The sequence below is a fragment of the Sinohyriopsis cumingii genome, chromosome 14 (assembly GCF_028554795.1).
Source record: "Sinohyriopsis cumingii isolate HCF-2022 chromosome 14, ASM2855479v2, whole genome shotgun sequence".
Taxonomy (NCBI): domain Eukaryota; kingdom Metazoa; phylum Mollusca; class Bivalvia; order Unionida; family Unionidae; genus Sinohyriopsis; species Sinohyriopsis cumingii.
The window spans coordinates 7,292,938-7,316,267 of NC_142974.1; positions in this window are offsets into that span (position 1 = coordinate 7,292,938).

A 23,330-nucleotide genomic window follows, 5' to 3' on the forward strand; every position below is an offset into this window, starting at 1 on the left:
CTTAGACAAGTATCGATGTCTACACAAGAAAATAATTTTGTCCCTTACAAACGATGGATGAAATTTCATCGTTGGCAGGAACAGCATACACCGCATTTACCCCCCCCCCCCAATCCTCAATGGATGTCCCAGTTACAACACAAATTGCCATCGTTGACTGATCGTAGCGATGTGTCAGAAATGGAAAGGTTTTAACGATACGGCCAAGTGTTAAAACGACTTCAGCTCTCTCACCAGAAATCTGTAGACGAAACAGCTTCACGGACGATGACATATTTCAAAGCCCCGACGAAATTGTCGATTGCAACCATCATCACCACCCCGTGTGACCCGTGTGACCAAAGCAGACGCTAAACCACGGGGACAAGTCGGATAAGAGGGAGGATAAATATTTCAAACTCCGACTGTGGTTCCCATCGCTATTAAGATTTCAGCGACATTGTTGACCCATTCCTCCACTCCCCAACAAGAGAAGTTCAAAGCTTGGTTTAAAAAGATGATGTCCACTACTTCTTTCACAGAAGTGAAAACGAAAGAAGGGAAAGCATACTGACTACGGACTACTGATTTAAGATGTAAACATTTTTTATTTTTTATTTCTTAGAATAAAATTATTGGATTTCGTCAGGGCCACGTCCGCACTGGACATGCGTAATCTTTAACAAGTAAATAATTTCGACTATGTGTTAAGAAATGTCATGTTTTAAGAAATATCAAGTTAGTACCTCCTATTCTGGGAAAAGAATTAGACAGATAATTGTTTTGTTTTGAAAGAATTGCTAGGAATTTTAAGTGGCCAAGAGAGCTGTAAACTCTATTATTGCAATGTATACTCACTGATAGAGCTTGTGATATTTACATTTTATTGTCACTAGAACAGAGCGCTGACTATGATTAAGTTAAGGACTATATCTTGATGGGTTATGAGCTAGTCTCTGAGGCTTATCGGCAAAAAATCAGAAATTACTATAACGAATCCCATCAGATCTATGTCAAATTTGCATGGGAAAAAAACGACATTTTGATAGGTGGTGCTCTTCTAGAAATGTTAATAAAGATTACGAAAGTCTCAGACAACTCAGATTTGTTGAAGAGTTTCAGAACTGTGTCCATAGTGACATTAGAATTTATCTTGACGAGCATTAGATCGAAACCTTGGATAATGCTTCTCGTGTCGCTTTATCTCATGAAGTTGCTTTTGTAAATAAGTATTCTACTCAACATTCTTCTTGCAGAAAGGTATTTTATCCTAATACAATCCCTTCTCAAACTCCAACTGGCACAATTTATAAAAATCAAACGTCAGAGAAGCTTGATTCAAGATCCTTTCTCTTCCTACGTGTCTCAATCGCAATAAAAAAGACACGTTATTTCTGACTGCTACAAATTAAAAAAAAGGCATCAGAATGAAGACAAACCTATTCCAAACGCTTTTATTTCTAAGTGGTCAAGGTCACGATCATGTATTGAAACCAATACATCTGTTGGGTCTAATAAACCCCAGTCTGATATTATTATGAAGAAGTATGAACCATTCATATCGAAGGGTTCTTTATCACTCTTGCGAGGTTCGGCCAAACCTATACCTGTTAAAAATTAAGGGACACAGGAGCTTCTTAGAGTTTTTTAATATCAGGTACTTTGCATTTTTCTGAGACGTCTTCTGCTAATGAGTGTTCGATTTCAGAGAGTAGAGTGCGGCTTTGTTAATATGCCTCTACATTGTGTAAAGTGGTCATCAGACGTAGTCTCAGGACCCGTGACAGATGGAACAGTCTCTGTTGTACACGTTGAGGGCATTCATTCATTACTAGGCGACGAACTAGCTGCATACAAGGTTGTGATTAATCCACTTGTAACTGACAAGCTTTGTTAGGATCAAAACGTCGATCCAAATAAAAAGGAATTCCCTGATTTTTGTCCAGCTTGTGCATTTACCAGAACTATGGCAAAGAAAGCTCTTGAGAATCATATTGTATGGAAAGTATTCCGTTACCTTATACATGTATTGGTCAGGCTTTTATGCGTTCACTTTCACTCCTTGTCAGGATCAATCAGAAGGTATTGATCACAGAGATCCTCTTTTAACGATGCATTCTTTATTCTAATCAGGGTGATAAACGATACTCACTTGTCGTCGATCAGTAAAAAGATCCTGAGATCAACTGTTTATTTCAAAGGACTATTTTTGAAAGTGAAGCTACTGAAGTTCCTGACTGTTATTTCATTGAAAATAGAATTCTTATGAGAAAATGAAGAACTCCCGAGGTACCTGCTAGTGACGAATGGTCAGTGAACTGTCAAATTGTAGTTCCAAAACCTTACAAAAAGGAAATAATTAGTCTGGCCCATGAAACTCCACTGGCTGGTCATTTACGGATCAATAAAACTTATCAAAACATCTTAACTCACTGCTATTGGCCAACAATCAAAAGTGATGTTGGCAAATACGCTAGATCTTGTCATACCTGTCAAATGGTAGGAAGACCCAATCAGAAAATTAATAAGGCTCATCTACAACCTATTTCTGCTTCTGACGAACCATTTAGCATAATTATGGTAGATTGTGTTGGTCCCTTACCTAAGATCAAGTTAGGTAACCAATACTCGCTGACCATTATGTGTGCGTCAACGAGGTTTCCAGAGGCTATTCCCTTGAGGTATATAAAATTTAAAACAATAGTAAAATCAAGAACAGTAGCAAAAGATTTTATAGAGTATTTTACTCAGTTTGGCCTTCCCAAATCTATCCAATCGTATAAACAGTCAAAATTTAGGTCTGGAACATTCCAGCCTATTCAAAAGGATTAATTTTTTTGTGGAAAATACGTGTGCTCATATGAAATTGTTGAACAAGGATAGATTTTATAAAAATGTATTCAGATTTCCAAAACCGGAGTTATATTTCCTGTTTCTACAAGGAACTGTAGACTTCAACACTGCAGATTACAACATACCTCATCGCCTTCCATCTTGGATTCTTCGTAGGGACACGAACTTGAAATCATTAGAACATTTTGTTATTAGGACTTCAGATATTTTATTCGTGGTTTATTCTTGGAATATTTTTGGATTTGATTCTTAAAACCGTAAGTTCATATTTTTCAATTTTACACAGTTTTCCAGGAAAATAAAATATATATTTTTCCAAAGCTTGTTTTTTTCGCTCTTCCTTGTGTTTCTGTTTATCCGAGCATAAACACGTAACCTTTACCCTTTATTCATATAGTAAAATGATATATGCACTGAAATAGTGACAAATGACGTACTTTACTCAAAATCTAAAATGATAAAACGATGGAACAGATATTTTACAAAATAAGTTTTGTTCCCAAAACACAGTGCATAAAAACCAAAATTAGCCCAGGCTAAAAGATTATAGTTATGGAGATACACAAAACACTGCATCACTAGCATACTCAAGCAATTTTTCATCCCGAACTATGCTCCGTTTCACACCTAAACTAGTGCACCATGTCTCGCGAAATGGTAACCTCTTGTCCGCTGACATTGCCATTTGCCGTTGGTACCCTTTCCTTGGGTATAATACGTGTGCCGATCAGTCGGACAGCATCATGGCCGATCTCTGCACGCGTTACTAGCTCGTTCACTGAATCCCGGTTACTATACTGGGAAAATCGAGTTTTCCCTCTACCGACCGTCTGCCTTCGATGGCCATCGCGACTCTCTGGACTGATCCGTTCTGCCTAGGACAATTGAGGGAGATATGAACCCACTCCTTGCAAGTGAAACTTTGCTTGTCATTATGCCTTCCCTAGTTATTCCTACTAGGTTTTTCAGATTCCGTGGGTGTTTGGTCCTTAACGTGATTCCCACTTTTGCTGTCTCGCGAGATGACATTCTGTGAAGCACCCCAAGTTCAGCGAATAAATCCGCCACTGTGGGCTTGTCATATATATTAGTGAAGGATGTTTTCCTCAAGAAAAAGTATAACTCCTTGCCACAAGTTGTCTATAGCAAGACATCGATAAGACCCTCAAATGTCTGAACGACTTTACTATATTCCACCCATCGCTGCAAGCAATGTCACGTCCTACTGAAGATCTGGTTGAGTGTCTAGCCTCTCTCTTGCTAAACGCTTTCTCAGTTTTCAGAAGGCAACAAAAACATGAAATGTGTACAAAAAATAAAGTACTGTTATATGTCTACTTAACCTCACTGTCTTGTCAAGAACGTGTGGAACACACTTCCTTCAGCTCTAAGGCTTTTATGGTCAGCTTTACAGCTGCTATGATCAAACTTCATTCACACTAGACAAATAAAAAAACCGTCGAAAATCAATACACTTTCGAGGCCGAAGTTCTGAACGTTCAAGTGCAATAATGCCTGAATGACAGCGAAAAAATGAATTTTTCTCTATCAAGCGAATAGTGTCAGTGTCACCCGATACTCCACGTGAAATCTATATTAATGAAAATGTCTCCCGGCTATTATTTTAATGGTCAACATCTGGTGGACACAATTGTTTCTAAAGTCAAAGCGCCGCTGGCAAAGCTCAGAACAACACAAAAAGAAGTGTCACCATCGAGTACCATAAAGTGGCTTGTCGCCTGCTGATGAAACATTCGAAAGCCAAAACATTGTCCATTGCATTTTCCTCCTGATTTGATAGACATCTTGGGAGGAGACCCAAAGATGGTCAAGGGTACCAACATGCCACCCATCACAAACAATCATAATTATTCGAGGTTTTTCGTTACCCTGTAGAACTGAACGAATGATCTTTGTGTACTCTTATGTGATAGGATACAACTTGGTGGTACAGACATCTGTACCGTTACTACGAGTCATTCCTTTCAAAGTAGATTCTGCCAAAACAAATGACGAGGAAGGTCGAAACACCTATCAAATTCACGGCAAATTTGTAAATTCGCATTATTTGATCGTCAGCAAGTCGTATTTTGACAGTGTCAACATTTGTATAAATAGAGTTGTGGGACAAAATATTCCTTTCTCTAAAGGCACAGTTGCAGTAAAACGCCTTTTTAAAAAAAAAAGATTATTTAAAGACTTTTAAGTCACGTATCCTGTGTACCGTGGAGTCGCTCGTCAGAGACGACATGTTTTAGGATATATGCTGAAATCTCGTTTCGTTCGGTGTCCCCCGTCTTAAAACCGATGGTGCCGCTAGGATTGCACGCCATGAAAGAAGCCACTTTGACAAACGCAAAAGAATTTCTCCACAATGTCATTATCAACAAACGAAACCCCGAAGGATCCTAGTTGAGAGCAGGCGAAAATTGCTTGCTTCAAACTGGAGAAGACGTTTTGGGCCGACGAGAGACTCATATAAAATACAGGAAGCTGACAAGTCAGCCATATCTGCTTCCATGACGCCACAGCAAGAACAAGGTAGAATGAGACAACGAAGACACAAATCCAGAGCACTTCACTCACACAGGACTAGAAAGACAAAGCAAAAAAAGAACCGTCAGAGAATTAGACGCCTGTGAATATTAAACAACAAGGAGAAAACAATTGTTCACCGAGAGTATTTGAAATGTTCCAAGTCAGAACTGGATATGTTTGCCATGCCACCCGCTATTATGACGATGTAAGAATCCCAAAAGGTAGATTTCATCCCATTTCCTCTTTGTTGAACTCAACCCCCATCGAATTATAAATCAAAGGACAGCCTGGAGATTAAATCGATCTAAATAGCGGTTACATGTACCTGACAGGCAAAGTGATCAAAATAAACGACACCACTCCGGAAGCCGATGCTACTGTAGTTCCAGTCAACAATTTCACATATTCGTTGTTAAGCGAAATGGATTTGTGAAATGGATTTGTGAAATGGATTTGTGCTTGATAAACAAAACAGTCAGCAGCAGCACGGATACTTAACCTTACCGATTATACCTCAAAAATATCCTGACGTACCAAAAATATATGAAAATCACTCATCTAGTTGCATGCTTAGTATGGAAACCTGAATGCGGGCGAGGACATGTTTAACGACACAGTCCTGACAGCAGCTGACGATCCGTGCAATGCGGACTTCAATGACCGGCGAAGGATAATCATGCAAGGAAGTAGTTTAGAACTTAACGATCGTTAGGATTTGGACATGTGGTTGCAATAAAAGTATCTGCTACACGGAGGGGATGTCCGACTGAGATTGAATCTAAGCAGTACCTTTTTCCACATGATTGCTCATGTTAACGAATACAAAAACATCATCCAGGAAGACAGACTCTACTGGCGATGCGTGGTAGTATTACCTAAAGTTGGAAATGACATCTGTCATACTTTGAGCAGAACGACTGTCAAAGATCCGATACGACATGTGGACGCGAATACCTTCACCACTTCGCTAGACCCCGATCCAAGAACGAAGATCACCTGTTCCAAGGACAGTTACCCAAACGTTTAATGGATCGTATCGTCAGCAGCGAAGCCCTCAACGGAGCCATCACTGCCAACTCTTTTGAGTTTAAGCGGCACAGAGTTTCCAAGACTGAATTCAGTCGCGACAGCAAGATCTTGTGTAGCAGACCCTTCGCTCATCATTACCGATCACTGCCATTTCACCTCTGTCCGAATGGGTTCAAGTCTCGGGCTCTGTCAGTCAGGGTATGTTAGAAAGCTTTGCCAGTTTTTTTCCCTTGGTCTGTCGTTCTTCCATGAGTTTTGCCTGGTTGTTCCTCCACCAATTATACTGGCTGCCATATACAGTCACTGATGACGCAAATAAATGTCATTAAACCACAACTAAAACAAAAATAACCAATCAGTGTAAGCACACAATTTGCTAGAACGACAAAGATATTTTGCGTATCTTACAGTTTATTTCAGTTAATGCCCCTGCTGATTTTTGAGAAATGCTTTAATGTACCAGTTCACCGCTTTAGACAATACGAATCGCACAGTCTAAAATAAAATAAACAGACTCTAATTTTATTAACATAATACATGCCTCCACATTTTTTCACAACGATGAAAACACTTTTATGAGGAATACAAACGAGCGCAAACGAATTAATTTGAGCTTAGCTGTGTTTCACATGATAGTTAGCCGAGTTGAATTTTTGCAAGTTCACTGTGTTCTACCCTTTTCTTCTACAAATATTATTTAAATAGTATGTGCCTTCCAACTGTGACACACGTCACATTTTGTTAAAAACTCATTCTAAAGTATTACAGTAATGGAATTGTTATTGTGTCTAACATAAACCTCTCTCTCTCTCTCTATGTATCTTTCATACACACACACACACACACACACACACACACACACACACACACACGTATACACATACACACGGTTTAAATTGGCTGAAAATTACATACAGTCCAGATGGCTTTGTCAATCACATGGCCTAGTATGCTATATCATGATAGAAATGATTTTCTAACACGGAAATTGCTCAATTTCAATTTTTTTTAAACACATGACTATACTATTGAATGATTTTTGTAATATTAGCTTTGCCGTAGTTTCTACAATCAATGTTTCATTTTTGCAATACTGTGTTTTCATTTTCCTAACAATGATAAATATGTGTCCGATAATTAAATTGTATACATCTATAGCTGTATTTACCAAAACAAACTGTACCAAAGAAAATATACTTTCTTGTTGGGGAAACAAATAACACGGTTATGTTTATAAATTTTGAACATGTGTAGAGAATTATTTCCGGTATATCTAAGAAGTAAGTCATTTCTACTACTTACGGTTTTTCTCCAAATTATCGGTTCAATATTTGCCATTAGAAATATGCTCACACAAGAATTTGCCTAAATTAGCATTTTAAGTATATATATATATATATATATATATATATATATATATATATATATATATATATATATATATATATATATATATATATATATATATATCCTGGCCATACTTTAAATGCTAATTAATTACAATCTAACTAATGACCATATTAGTGGACGTACTTCAACTGTTGAGCAACAGATTGTTTGCACAACAGACAAATATAATTTTAAGATAAGTCAAGAATAGCAGAAGTTACATACATCGCACTTTAAAAATATCAATACAATTCCGTATTGCAAAGAACTTGGTAAACTTGATAGTTCAATTTATAATATTGGTAACCCCCAAAATGTTATCATTGAACTATATAGCTGGTAATAAAGGCGGAAGTGTGTGTGCGATTTGGATTTTTAACGTAACTTTTAACAATTGTTCAGTGATATAGCTACAATGTCTGCAGTGTGGCAGTTTATAGTGATGTCTAGCACTAGGGCATCATGCCACAGACATGTAGGCTTTTGGAAATAAGCCAAAAGAAAATCCACAATTAAAAATGAATGCACTTAATAATAACACAATCAGTAAACAGATAAACAAAAAAGTGTTTCTGAAACAAAATTATCAGAATCTTTAGATGGCAAGTTTGAAATGCGTGAAAATGTAATCATTGCAGACACTGTTTGTATGAATCATACTAAAACTCAAGTGGCCAAGAAAAATAGATAACCCGAGAAAAAAAAAATGCTTGCGTATTGTTTACTGATGAAGAATAAGGACCTTAAAGTAGACCTCTCACTGACGAGACGTTCTGTAATGTAAAGATTTTGACCTACGGTGAGGCATTTAAGCGCAGACGATGCCGCAATACATCATCTGTGCGCTTGAAGTATTCGGTTCTTCCCATCGAATGCACTTTGCAAGTGCAGCATTGGATGGACCGAACTCAAAATTTCGAAATCTTTGTACAATATACATAAATCATCATCGGGCATCGTTGTACCCACAAAAACGAACCCGAGTACATGTATTTAATACATAAAAGTATTTATACAATTCCGTGGCATTGTGCTTTATCACAGTATAAATACAATAAAGAACCAGGCTTTGAAAAACCTCAGTTAATGGATTTAGGACAAAGTTTGGAAAATCAAAGAGCACGTGTTGTTTAAATTTAAAATAAAGAGAAGATGATTATAACATTGAGACAGAAATGAAAGAAGAGTTACCATGATTGCTACTGATTATTCACCTATTTGCATGGTAACAACACCTCTTGACCGAACCAGAGCAAATCTTGTAAAGGGATTAAGGGTTGGCGCTCATAATCCTGTATATGATTTGAGGAAGATGACGGCGAATCCAGCAGTGGGGGTAGAAGCAGCGGCGATATTGCAATAATTGATAATTCAAAACTTCTTTAAAATAATTTACAAATTCTTTTTTGTTTATCATACTGCCTGGCACTATTGGAAGTAACATTTACCTTAGGCTTAAAAATAATTGCTTTAATAGCTGAAGAAAAAGACATTTCGTTAATTTTTGGAATGATTGGCTTATTATTTGCAATTACACTACAAGATTCCGCTGAAGCGACAAAAAGGATTCAAGATCGATACATTAACTGGCTGGCTAGTCTATTTTGAAAGATACATTGCGGCATCTCCCAGATCCTAAGACATCATGATTTGTTTGTTTGTTTCATAATTTATAATATTAGGAATTGTATGTTTTTTATATTCTCTTGGGCACTGTAGACTTGTCTGTCCCATTAAGCACTCTAGACCTGTCTGCCATATTAGGTACTGTAGACTTGCCTGTTCCATTAAGCACGGTAAACCTGTCTGCCATATTAGGTACTGTAGACTTGTCTGTCCCATTAGGCATTGTAGACCTGTCTGCCATATTAGGTACTGTAGACTTGTCTGTCCCATTAAGCACTGTAAACCTGTCCGCCATATTAGGTAATGTAGACTTGCCTGTCACATTAAGCACTGTAAACCTGTCTGCTATATTAGGTACTGTAGACTTGTCTGTCCCATTAGGCACTGTAGACCTGTCTGCCATATTAGGTACTGTAGACTTCTCGACCTACTTAGTTACTGTAAATGTGTTGTCTGGATTGAATAGTCTAGACTTGTTGGTTGTATTAGGTATTGTAAAAATGTTTGTCTTATTATGTAACTTGTTCATCTTATTTGGTACTAAAGACATAGGTACTGTATAATTGTCTGTCTCATTAGGTACTGTAGAGTAGTCTGTATTACCGTAGACTTTTTTTTTTTTTTTTTGTCGTATTAGGTACTGTACACTTGTTCATCTTTTTGGTACTGTAGAATGTTCTTCTTATGAGGGACTGAAAAAATTTATGTTTGATTGGGTACTGTAGACTTTTCTATCATATTATATACTGTAGAATGATCTGTCTTCATAGCTACTGTATACATATTTATATTATTAGGTACTGTACAATTGTCTCTATAAGCAGTCGTACCATTTGTTCTCTGTCTTGTAGAGATTTCAAAAGACTGTGTGTGTTCTCTGTCTTGTAGAGATTTCAAAAGACTGTGTGTGTTCTCTGTCTTTTAGAAATTTCATGCCACTGTTCGTCATATTTTGGTGATGTAGTCGATACCACGTCAGTATTTACATCAGAATTTACGCTTAGTGTAACGAACATGAAGAATTTAGCAAATTAATATTATAACATGATATGCTATCCATTTTAATTACCGTACCGATCGTCATCAAAACTACATCACCACCACCAACTGCATAGCTTGTCATAAAATTTAAACCTGATACGTATTTTGAAAATATTCTTCCGATCTTTGATCGGTGTCAGGGCCTTGCTCCTCTTAAATTAAATATTCAACTATTCTTAATAGTATATTACGACTATAAAATAGAGTTTATATTTTGCATGTATACACCCAAAATGTATATCACATATGATATATTATTCTGTACTTCGCTGTTAACTTATAAAAAAGAAGTGTATGCAACCTGTTTCTTAGTCTAGTATTACCCGAGTCTTATAAAGCTCATAATCTGATCACGTAATCCATCCTGTATTTCAGCACTTCCCTTACGAATGTTTTTACAAATTTATCATTTTCAACTTTATTCACAAAATATTTGTAATACGCTGTAAGATTCACACAAAATGTAATGAAAACAAACTAAAGTTTTATATCCTAGCTATTTCCAATCAATGATTTCGAATATTAAAGGATAGGTCTATATTTATGTTTGTTAGATTTAGAAAATTATTAACTGGTAATGGAGGCGAATATTCCGTATGGAGTTGTATTGTTTAAAAGTATATTAGAATCTTAGGTATTGGCGACATTACCCTACGTCAAAATAAGAATTCCCATAAGTTATTAGAGATAAGAATATTTTGTTTTGGTCTATCTTTTCTTGTGAAAACTGAAACTCTATAATTGTATCTATCGTCAGACAGCGGAGATAGGGTTCAGGTTTGGAGAAGAATATATTGACATAATGAAGTACATTGTTAATCTTTTATGTGGATTTAAGTAGCAATACAATTTTTATATTTTAATCCTATAAGGGGATAGCGACATGTTTTGCATTAATTTAGGAACGTTTGTTTTTTGTTAAAATTGATCGTATTATTTCGTACAGATTTTTACTAAGAGAAATGGATAAGAAAAATTTAATTCAACATAGATAATATGAATATTATCAATGAAAGTTTGGCGAATCCACAAATACTTATAACGTCGGGACAAAGATTTCAATACATGGAGAGCAATTTGTTCCAGATTAACCTTTATCTTTTGATATTGACCTTTATTTACATGTTTGTTGGACTGATAGGAAATTGTTTCACCATCTACATTTACGGCTTTCGACGGAAGAATTTGAAAACGATGTTGCTTGTGTTATTCGTTGCAATAACGGATATGGTAAATTGTACACTCAACGTAGATGTGGAGGCTGCTATTTTTTCTGAAGCCGGAGAGTTTGGACAATGATACCCTTTGTAAGATTTCCCCTTCTGTCATGTTTTTAGTCAACAACCACGCTGACCTTAATTGGTATTGCAGTTGACTGAATTGTATTAGTGCATCATCCTCTCAAACATATAATCCTGTGCCACCAGTACGTTAAATAGGTTGGGGTGTGTTGTTGCTGTTGGGTTCTGTTATTGCTTGGCTGGCGTTTATATATATATATATATATATATATATATATATATATATATATATATATATATATATATATATATATATATATACATGTTCCTTACTATCACGCAAGGAGAAAATATAACAATTATTTGCAAGACGTGTTTGATATCGGGTGCATATTTATTTAGCCATGCAAATTGGATTTTCGATCACATTTGTAACTCTTCTCATCTTTGTATATGTTATGTTGTCTGTGTTGTGCATTCTTATTGGTAGGTAAATACTAATTGTCACCTAGAACCAATGTAAATCCTCTTCGACAATCGGCTTTTTGGTTTCAACAGTGTTTAGAAAATATTTTGGTGGGAGATCAATTCGGCAGATTTACGATAATTCTGAAATTTCACCAGAGAGTTTCAGATACTCTGAGGAAGACCAACTAGTGCTGGGTTTATGAAGTTCGCAACAACTCTCCCAAACACCGACACAATTGGACTGTCCGATTCCCAGTCTGAAAAAGACAAAGGACAACTGAAAGATTACTGTCGAGTTCATTGATACGGGAATCTATTATTAACAGAGTAAACCAAAGCGGAACACCTCTCAGTAGAAGATTCTCTAGAGTCTTATATAATGCCACACGAAAAAATACAATTATGATGAGAATGGTTACCATTGTAGTTATGGTGAGCTTTAACCCATTTCTGGTCCTAGTCATCATACGTGTTCGTTATCCAGAATTATTAAATATCTCGAATGACTTGAGCAAAATCGCTTACGATGTATTCCTGAGATCGTATTTTATAAATAGTGTTGTCAACACATTTATAAACGGATTTATGAACAAAATATTTAGAGTCAAGGTAAAATTAACCATGAGAAAAATCTTCTGCATTTAGATAATGCGACAGCTATGACAACAAAATTCCATCATGTATATTCAATCTTCAGTCAATGCGAACAAAATCCCACCATGTATATTCAATCTTCAGTCAATGCTAACAAAATCCCATCATGTATATTCAATCTTCAGTCAATGCTAACAAAATCCCATCATGTAAATTCAATCTTCAGTCAAAACTAACAAAATCATATCATGTATATTCAATCTTCAGTCAACGCTAAGAAAATTCCATCATGTATATTCAATCTTCAGTCAATGCTAAACAGTACCGCACACTTAAAAAGTTTTTCATCTAGAATATCTTAAGTATGTTCGCAAGAAATCATCTGATCCGAACTAATACTTGATATCCAGAGCATTGGGGAGTATGTGTATTCTTTAAGCCATTTTAAAAAGGGGTGGATATAACATGCGTCTGTCCCTCCGCCCGTCCGTCAAATTATCTCGACCTTCAATCTTAAACATATATTCACATAAACATACGAAACTGTCAGCCGGGAGGGCCTTTGGAAACAATAGCCAGACTTGGATGTCCAGAAGTCTTAATTGAAATGGTGAGGCATTTTCATGATGGCATACTTGTCAGAGTCCAGGACCAGTGTAACTATTCCGAACCCTTTGCAGTTACGAAAGGTGTGAAACAAGGATTCGTTTTAGCGCCCACCCTCTTCAGCTTCATGTTCGCTGCAATGTTGATGGATGTTTTCAAGGATAGTGATGTGGGAGTAGGTATCCGATAATCCGATACCGTCTGGACAGGAAGTTGTTCAACCTGAGGAGGCTTCAAACCAAAACCAAAGTCCAAGATGAGAACATTCGCGACCTTATGTTTGCAGATGACTGTGTCCCCAACTTCAGCACAGAGGCAGGCATGCAACAGAGTTTGGGCTATTTTTCCATAGCGTGCACCAACTTCGGACTCACCATCTCTACCAGTACGACCGAGGTTCTTCATTAGCTAGGTCCTAGAGAAGATTACCTGGATCAGTGTCGGTGGCCAAAAGCTCAACAATGCAGACAGATATGCATACCTCAGCAGCACCCTCTCACAATCAGGCCACATAAACGATGAGGTAAACACCAGTATTACCAAAGCCAACGTAGCATTTGGTAGACACCGCTTAAATGTCTGGGATAGGAGAGGCATCATGCTTGCCACCATACTTAAAGTCTACGCAGCGGTTGTTCTCCCCACCCTCCTCTATGCTTGCGAGACGTGGATTGTGTATTATTAAAAATCTGAACCACTTCCATATGAGCTCCCTGAGAAAACTACTGAAAATCAGATGGCGGGACAAGGTACCGAACACAGAGGTGCTCTCTCAGGCCGGCATGACAAGCAACCACACCATGATGTGCAAGGCACAACTCTGATGTCGTCCGCATGCCGGTAGAACGCCAACCTAAAAAGGTCTTCTAATGAGAGATACAGCAAGGCAAGAGATCTAACGGTGCTCAAGATAGAGGTACAAAGACACATTCAAAGAATCGCTGACAAACTTAGGCATTGACCCTGACAGCTAGGAGAATGTCACTGCTGATCGGTCAGCTTGGCACGGTCAAGTCAATGCCGGTGCGGCAGCCTTTGAGCAGAAAAGACTGATAGTCGCAGCTAAGAAACGCGATCTGCGCAAATCCAGGAATAGCAGCTCCGCAACTCTCAGTCAGCAGCCTGTACATTCATGTCCGCACTACAGCAGACACTTTTTGGCCCAGATCGGACTGATCAGCCATCTGCAGACCCACCCCCAGTGAATCAGTACCTCTGAATGGACATCGATGGACAAACATCACATCTTAACTGGACCTTCAGTGGAGTCAAACTAAATGCTAGAGACTATGTCTATCCCAGGCGGACCGATAAAGAAACATACACTAACGAACTGTGTTGTTCGCTTGAAACGAGAACTCACGAGGAATATGGCCTAAATGAAAAATAAATTACATTCCCAATCAGTTTCTCATCCTCGCCTATCCTTATCGGGATTTATTATCTGTAGCAAATACTGTACTATCGAGTCAAAGATGGCGCTGACTTTCGTCACGCATGCATTTAGTCCCTTTTCCTCAGCCTTGAAATAGTTCAATACAGTTTGGTTCTTTGTACGACAAATACGTAACTGCATCGGTCAGACTGTCTTTGATTATTGTATAAATGGTTGCTAATCTGATAATACAAAATAATATTTTTTTGCAAACAAGATATAAACAGAAAATCTCAATTTATTACAAAGAACATAGTTTCAGTACGATTATCAAACACTCTAGAAGGTTAATCTACCTGAGGCAGGTACACACGTGCAGCTTCGAATCGCTACATTGTGCACGGGTATAATAGTATCGAGATGACTACCCTGATTCTGGGCCAATCTTTCTTTGTCTATATAAATATTAACACATTTGTGTAGGACTCGTATATTCCATTAAACCTGCGTGTACGCATCCATATAAATACATGCAACGACATCTACGTGGTTTTGCATTAGTTGGTAGTAAGTTTCCTACAAATGCGAACGTAGTTATATTCGAATTGATTATTTGGATTTATTGCGACAGTCACGTAATGCAAACAGTATTGATCACTTTCTTGTAATATTTGAGCCTTCCTTAATGTCAACCATCTTATTCCTACCATCATCACATTTTTTTTGAGCTCCTTCCTGCTCCAAATAAATATATCTAGGTTTTGTCTTAGATGGCAATCGTTGATATCGAATCTAAATTTGTATCTTTTATTTTTTTGTAGTCGACACATACATACATACATACATACATACATACATACATACATACATACATACCTGGAAAGGCCATGGAGCCCCGAGTGGCCGAGTGGTCTAAAGCGCTCATCGTTCCGGATCGCCGCCATCACACCTCTGTCTGCGTGGGTTCGAGTCCAAGGCTCGGCTAGCGTGGGTAAGTGGGAAAGCCTGCCAGTAGCTCCTCGTGGATCGGCGGTTCTTCCCTGGGTTTTCCAGGGTTCTTCCTCCACCTGTTATACTGGCCGCCATGTATAGCCTATCTTGTGCTGAAAAATGGCGTTAAACCCTAGAACAACAACAACTGGAAAGGCCATTGTAAAAGGTGCTGTTTGTTTCTCCCATCAAGTAGGCGCCACGGAGGCTCAGTGATTAGCGTGCCGGACTCGTGACCAGAAGGATTCACCGTTAATTCCAACGATAGGATCAGCCTCAATCGGCTACTGTTGTGTCCTTTACTCCAATTCCATTGGCACTATATACTCTCCCAGCAAAATAATTAACTCCCATTTAACAATAATCGCTCTAAATTTCCAATGATTGCTACACATTTCAGGCAGTCATAATGTTCTGTTGTCTGTCCCTATCAGATTTTTTTATTTAAAAGTTGCATGGATTGATTGATTAATGGGCAATTTAGGTCCATGAAAAGGAGGAACTTCTTTCAAAGTGTTTTCCCCCCTTACGTATCTAATGCGAACGTATTCGATGTATTATGTCGTAGTCAATCTTCGCCAACTTGATGAAAATTGAATAAAAGTTAAGTTATGTGAAATACACAATGTGTTGCAGCATTTTGCGAATGGCATAACACGCTATAATATGTCTCGAGAGCTCTGGGAACTAGTTCCAATTCAATGTCATGTGTAAGAAAACCTTCAAAAGTTCAGGATTTATTTTCTGATGCCAGAGTATTCACCCGACGTGGCAACAAGGTTTTGATTCAATAACGTTTGTCCAAACACCTCTATATTAATTAGCCATCATCTTACAAAGTAAAAGGCAAAGTTTCAACTCACCATATGTGATGTTTTACCCCAACCCCTTGTATTATACATGTATTTATAAGTCTGTAAGTGGAGCCAGGTAAGCTTTGTTTTCCAAGTACCTAAGTTGGCTAATCCTCTTACGTAACCCAGTCTTTGTTTGAGCTCTTGAGTGGAAATCTGGCGGGAATCTTTGTACATGGGAACACGTGACGTAGACAACTTCAAAGAGCCGGAAGCCGACAATGGTAGGCTGGACAGTACATGGGGACACACAGACTGACATTTTTATGATTGACAGTTCGATCAAATGACCATAGTCCGTCGCCATCCAATCGGGATGCGTTGTAGGTGGGACTTGATTCGAGAAACTGGCATAAGACTTGTACAAGCCTGAAATTCGTCAGTTGGTGTTTAAGAGTCGCAGTGACACACACTCCGTTAGCCATTCGTAAAAATTGGCGGGATTTAGGAAATTCATGAAATAGCTTCGATCAGGAAGCTTTCGGGGGACGAAAGAATTTCAGAGAATTTCGGGGGACGAGAGAAGTTCAGAGAATTTCGGGTGACGGTGAGAGATACCGAGTGAATTTCGGGTGACCTCAAGGGATACCGTCAAGGGTTCCGGATGCTAGAAGAGGAACCGGAAGTCAAGATAACGGCAAGGAACAAGGATTATAGAAGAGGAAGCGGAAGTGGAGATCACGAAAGGAGAGAAAGACAAGGGAACGAAGAGATTTAGATGAGTAGCACTCAAGAAGGGAAAAATCTCCTCACACTGTGAACTCAAATGATGATCAAAGGGATCATTGGGTGAAAGAGAGACATTGATTACTTTAAATTCTTTTAAATTTCATTTATTAAATTGTTATTGTTTAAATTTCATCTTTGTATTTCTTTTAATTTAACTGTCGGCATTGCTGACTGGGGGCTCGTAGCCATAAATATATTTAGTCAATAAATAATATAGTGTCCAGAATTAACCTTCTGAATAAGGACCAGGGGGAACTTCTCATAATTCGTTAAAGTCTATAAGAAGAACCCCACCCCTAGACAACCACTACACCCCCACACCATATTGAAATGCAGTTATAAGAGCCAAGTGGATACATTGATAATCAGGAGTAGAACGACAAAGACAGTTCAGCTTGCCAGTAGCTTCTCGTGGGTCGGTGGTTCTTCTCGGGGTTTTCCCGGGTTCTTCCTCCATCATTAATACTGGCCGCCATGCATAGCCTATCGTGTGCTGAAAAATGGCGTTAAACCCAACAACAACAACAACAACAACAACATAGACAGTTCACCCACATGGAATAATGTGTGACGTTATGAAAGGTTACTTGGTAAGGGAGATAAATCGAAAGAACGAATATTGCGATATTTACAGAATTGTATCCCTTACAACATAGAGCCGAAATTATAGAACAGGTTAACTGTACATTGATTCAATATTGATATGTGAGAGCGTATTAGGCAATGAAATTAGTGGTCTGAATTAGAAAAATAAATCCACTGCGTTATTGATTTACTCGTGTCATGTACAAGTTTCTTTTACAACACGAAAGTTTATTTTGCGATTGGTATTTAGAGTGAATAAATAGTATTAATTTATTAAATTGTTATTGTTTAAATTTCATCTTTGTATTTCTTTTAATTTAACTGTCGGCATTGCTGACTGGGGGCTCGTAGCCATAAATATATTTAGTCAATAAATAATATAGTGTCCAGAATTAACCTTCTGAATAAGGACCAGGGGGAACTTCTCATAAGTCGTTAAAGTCTATAAGAAGAACCCCACCCCTAGACAACCACTACACCTCTACAGTGGGCGCTTCGTCCGGGATATGAATTAGACATATATATTATTTTGGGACTTAAAGTTATTGGTAGAAGTATTAGTGAACAGTGTGAGATATTTTCCATTCTTTGTATTTGAAATTTTGTGATTTTCTCATCTTGTATTTTTATTGTCATATGTGCAGGCTTTGTAGATCTTCCATTCATATCAGTACGTGTGAAGCAGATATCGAACAAATATCTTACCTGAACGAAACTAGTTGTTGTCGACAGGTAAGTATTTAAACTGGTATTACAAATATCTGTATATTGTTTGAATTTTGAGACAAGGTATCACTTTACATTAGTATAATGGCTACCGAACGACAAATGATAAAGGAATACCGCGCCATGGGGTCGGAAGATCTTGGATACGAGGGAGATCGCCTGGCAACCTTTATAGAAGAAAGGATCAAGGAATGGAAGGCCGAAAAAGCAGCGGAAAGAGAAGCCCAGAGAGAACTAGCCAAGATAGCAGCGGACCAAGAGTTAGCCAAGATCGCAGCGGATCAAGCCAAGATAGCAGCGGACCGAGACGCCCAGAAAGAGCTGGAGCTAGCCAGACTCACTCACACTCTGGAGATGGAAAAGGTCAGAGTTGAAGCTAGGACCAACGGACGGGACGACGCCAGTACAAGCTCTGGAACAACCGGCCGACCTTTCATCGACCACCGGATAGTCCAGATCAACATGTCACGCTTCAATGATAGGGAGGAGGCTATTGACGATTTTCTCGTCCAGTTTGAGAAACTCGCACGCGCTCATCAGGTCCCTGAACAGCACTGGGCCATTAATGTCTCAGCCTTTTTGCAAGGTGCAGCTCGGGAAGTCTACCACAGCTTAACTGCAGAAGAGGCTGATGACTACACTGCCCTCAAGAAGGCGCTTCTCTGCCATTACCGGCTGACCGCCGAGACTTACCGGAAACTTTTCCGGGACTCGGTGAAATAGGTAACAGAGACCCACTCTCAATTCCACAACCGTGTTCGAGGTTTATTTGAGAAGTGGATGAAAATGGCCGAAGTCGAACGCACGTACGAAGGGCTACGCGAGGTAATACTCAAGGAACATGTCCTGGGTACTTACCGTCGCGAGTTGACAGTTTTCTTAGCAGAAAGAGAACACCGGACGCTCGAAGAGATCGCTAACATGGCGGAGCGATACGAGCAGGCGCACTCGAAGAGTGGAGGTTCCGGGGTTGCTGACCGACCCCGACCCTCTGAGTCGCGTCGTATGGGGGAGGTTGAGCCGGCTGTCCGTAACCGTCAGGGCGACGGGAAGGTCGGAGGGGCACCTACAGGTAGGGATGCCGCCTATCGACCTGGACAGGCCTCACCCACGAAACCAGGACTTGCAAGTCGGCGAGGGCCGCCGACATGTTTTAATTACAATCATCTGGGGCATTTTGCCAGGGACTGTCCCAAGGGCAGGCAGACCCAGGTGAATGTCGTAGCTAAGAAGGAATGTGTGCCGGAAGCGAGTCGCAACCCAGCCAACCTTGCGGCCGCAACTGTCAATGGTGAAGGCGCCACCATCTTGTATGACACTGGGTGCAGCGTCCCCGCGCTTGTCGACAAGAAATATGTCAAACAGGAGGACTATACAGGGGAGGTAATAGAAGTTCAGTACGCGAACTGCGCGCGTGACTCATTACCAGTAGCTGTCATTGACCTCGATTCACCATACGTGAAGGGGAAAATTGAAGCTGCTTGCTTGGAGGGGCTATCACATGACGTCATATTGGGTTGTCGTTATGTGTTACCCCAGCCGAACCCCGAAACCTGCACACCTATGCCAGTGAGTGCTGTTGAAACCAGGGCCATGAGTCGACAGCCGAAACAAAAGCCAATCCAAGTTACATCGACACCGGTTAGTAATGTTATTCCAGCGGAGTTAAGGAAGCTGCAACAGGAGGACGCAACTCTGGCGCAGTTGCACAAACACTCAGAAGCGGGAACAGAAAGAGAAACTCCGAACGACGCGGTGAAGTTTGTCTACAAGAAGGGAATCTTGTATCGCCACGCCAGGAAACACAACGAACACTTCAAGCAAGTCGTCGTGCCAAAGGAAAAGCGTTGCGAAGTACTGAAACTTGCACACGAGAGTCTCATGGGTGGACACATGGGAATTGCTAAGACGCGTGACCGTCTTGTAAAAGAGTTTTACTGGCCAGGGGTCCAGGGAGACGTAAAACGGTTCTGTCTCTCCTGTGACAAATGCCAGAGAATGGCACCGAAAACGGATCAGCGACCCATCCCTTTGGGGAGTACGCCCCTTATCGATGAACCATTTAGACGTGTTGCCATGGATTTAATCGGACCGATAAAACCCGCGTCTGCGAACGGAAATCGATATATTTTAGCGGTTGTCGATTATGCTACACGCTATCCGGAGGCCGTTGCGTTGCGTAACATTGACACGGAAACCGTCGTGGAAGCTCTGTTTGCGATCTGGTCAAGAGTCGGAGTGCCCGACGAGATCTTGACCGATCAAGGAACACAATTTATGAGTCGTGTGATGGCGGAGGTGAATCGTCTCATGTCGATTAAACACCTCACGACTACACCGTATCACCCCCAATGTAACGGATTGGTCGAACGGTTTAATGGGACCTTGAAAAACACGCTCAAGAAATTGTGCGAAGGCCGCCCCAAGGATTGGGACCGGTATATTCCGGCCATGCTTTTTGCATACCGGGAAGTACCGCAAGCGAGTTTGGGGTTCTCTCCCTTTGAACTCTTGTACGGGAGAACCGTACGCGGCCCAATCGCCGTACTGAGACAGCTGTGGACAGACGACCACGCTGTAGAGGAAGTACGCACTACCTACCAGTACGTCGCGGACTTGCGCAACAAACTGGAAGAGGTTTGTTCTCTCGCGCAAGAAAATCTCAAACGAGCTAAGGCGCAACAGGCGAAAAATTACAATAAGCGCGCAAAACCACGTCAGTTTGAGGTAGGGGACAAAGTGTTGTTGTTGTTGCCCCAGGAACACAACAAGTTGCAAGTTTCCTGGAGGGGTCCATACGTCGTCACCAAGAAGGTCGGAGGTCAAACCTACCGGATACAGCTACCGACGAAAGAGAAATTGTACCATGCCAATTTGCTCAAGAGGTACCGGGAAAGGGAGACCGCCAGCGATTTTGTTGTCGCAGCGATAGTCACCGAGGATATCGAAGGCGATACGGAAGGTGCTAACACTGTCCCGAGCTGTCCATTAACGAGGGCCGAGATTCCGTCGGACGTGGAGTGTGACCCCATGTTAACTGAAGGGCAGCGGAACGAGATAGAGACCTTGCTGGCCGGATATTCCGACGTGCTAACAGAAAAACCCGGGAGGACGACGCTTGTCGAGTTCGGGTTAAAGATGGTGGACGACCGACCAGTTCAGCGTAAACCCTACCCCTTGCCCCACGCGAAACGACAAGTTGTAAGGGAAGAAATCGAGCAGATGATTGCTCTGGGAGTAATCGAACCTGCCGACTCTCCGTACAGCTCACCAGTAGTCTTAGTGCAGAAGAAGGACGGCACCCATCGGTTCTGCGTCGACTACCGGAAGCTGAATCAGGTGACAGAATTTCAAGTTGAAATGCTACCTGACCCCGAACATATCTTCGCTTCGGTCTCGAAAGCGAAATATTTTTCCAAACTGGATTTGTCCAAGGGGTATTGGCAAATTCCGGTAAGGAAAGAAGACCGACCGAAGCTTGCTTTTGCTACTCCCGACGGGACATACCAATGGTTGGTGATGCCGTTCGGGGTACAAAACGCGCCCAGCGTCTTTACCAGAATGATGCGGAAGTTGTTGGAGCCCTTGCGCGATAGGGGTGTCCACAACTTCATGGATGACCTGTTGTTAGCTACAGAGACGTGGGGTGAACACCTCGCTCTGTTAGCTGACGTTTTGGAGCGGCTACGTCAGGAGGGCTTGACAGCCCGCCCTTCCAAATGTCACCTTGGTTTCAGGACATTAGACTATTTAGGACATACCCTGAGCCAAGGCACGCTGTCTCCAGAGAAGTCGAAGGTGGAGCAGTTGAGAAACGCCGCACGCCCCACCACGAAAACGGAAGTGAGGTCATTCCTGGGACTGGCCGGATATTACCGGAGGTATGTCGCTAATTTCAGCGCGATTGCGGGCCCGTTGTCTGACCTAACCAAGAAACGGACCCCGAGTAAGTTCATTTGGACAGATGCGTGTGAGCACGCATTCCAAACGCTAAAGGATAGACTTACATCCGACGCAGTTGTTCGTCTACCGGACTTGGATAAAGAATTCGTTCTGCGCACCGATGCATGCGACACGGGACTGGGAGCAGTACTGCTCCAGGAGCATGACAAGACGCTTTTTCCTGTCGCATACGGCAGCCGGAAGTTGTCTGCTGCCGAGAAGAATTACTCAGTATCGGAGAGGGAATGTCTCGGAATCGTGTTCGGCATATCACGGTTCGAGCGATACCTATATGGACGTAAATTCATATTGGAGACCGACCACCAACCACTCGCCTATCTGGCGCAGGCAAAGTTGTCCAATGGTCGATTGATGCGATGGTCGCTGTTTTTACAGCAGTACCAGATGCAGATCAGATACGTGAAAGGATCTGAAAACGTAGGCGCAGATTTCATGAGTAGAAGCGCCGAAATGATATAGATCATTTGTTATATTTTCGTGTTCATACTCAGTTTAGCATTTAGTTCATTTTGCTGATTTTGTTCTTTACATCGTTGTAACACTTTTGCTTTTGTAGTTTGAGTGAATAAAATCCTGATTTTATTCTCAAGCGTGGGGGGATGTGATGTTTTACCCCAACCCCTTGTATTATACATGTATTTATAAGTCTGTAAGTGGAGCCAGGTAAGCTTTGTTTTCCAAGTACCTAAGTTGGCTAATCCTCTTACGTAACCCAGTCTTTGTTTGAGCTCTTGAGTGGAAATC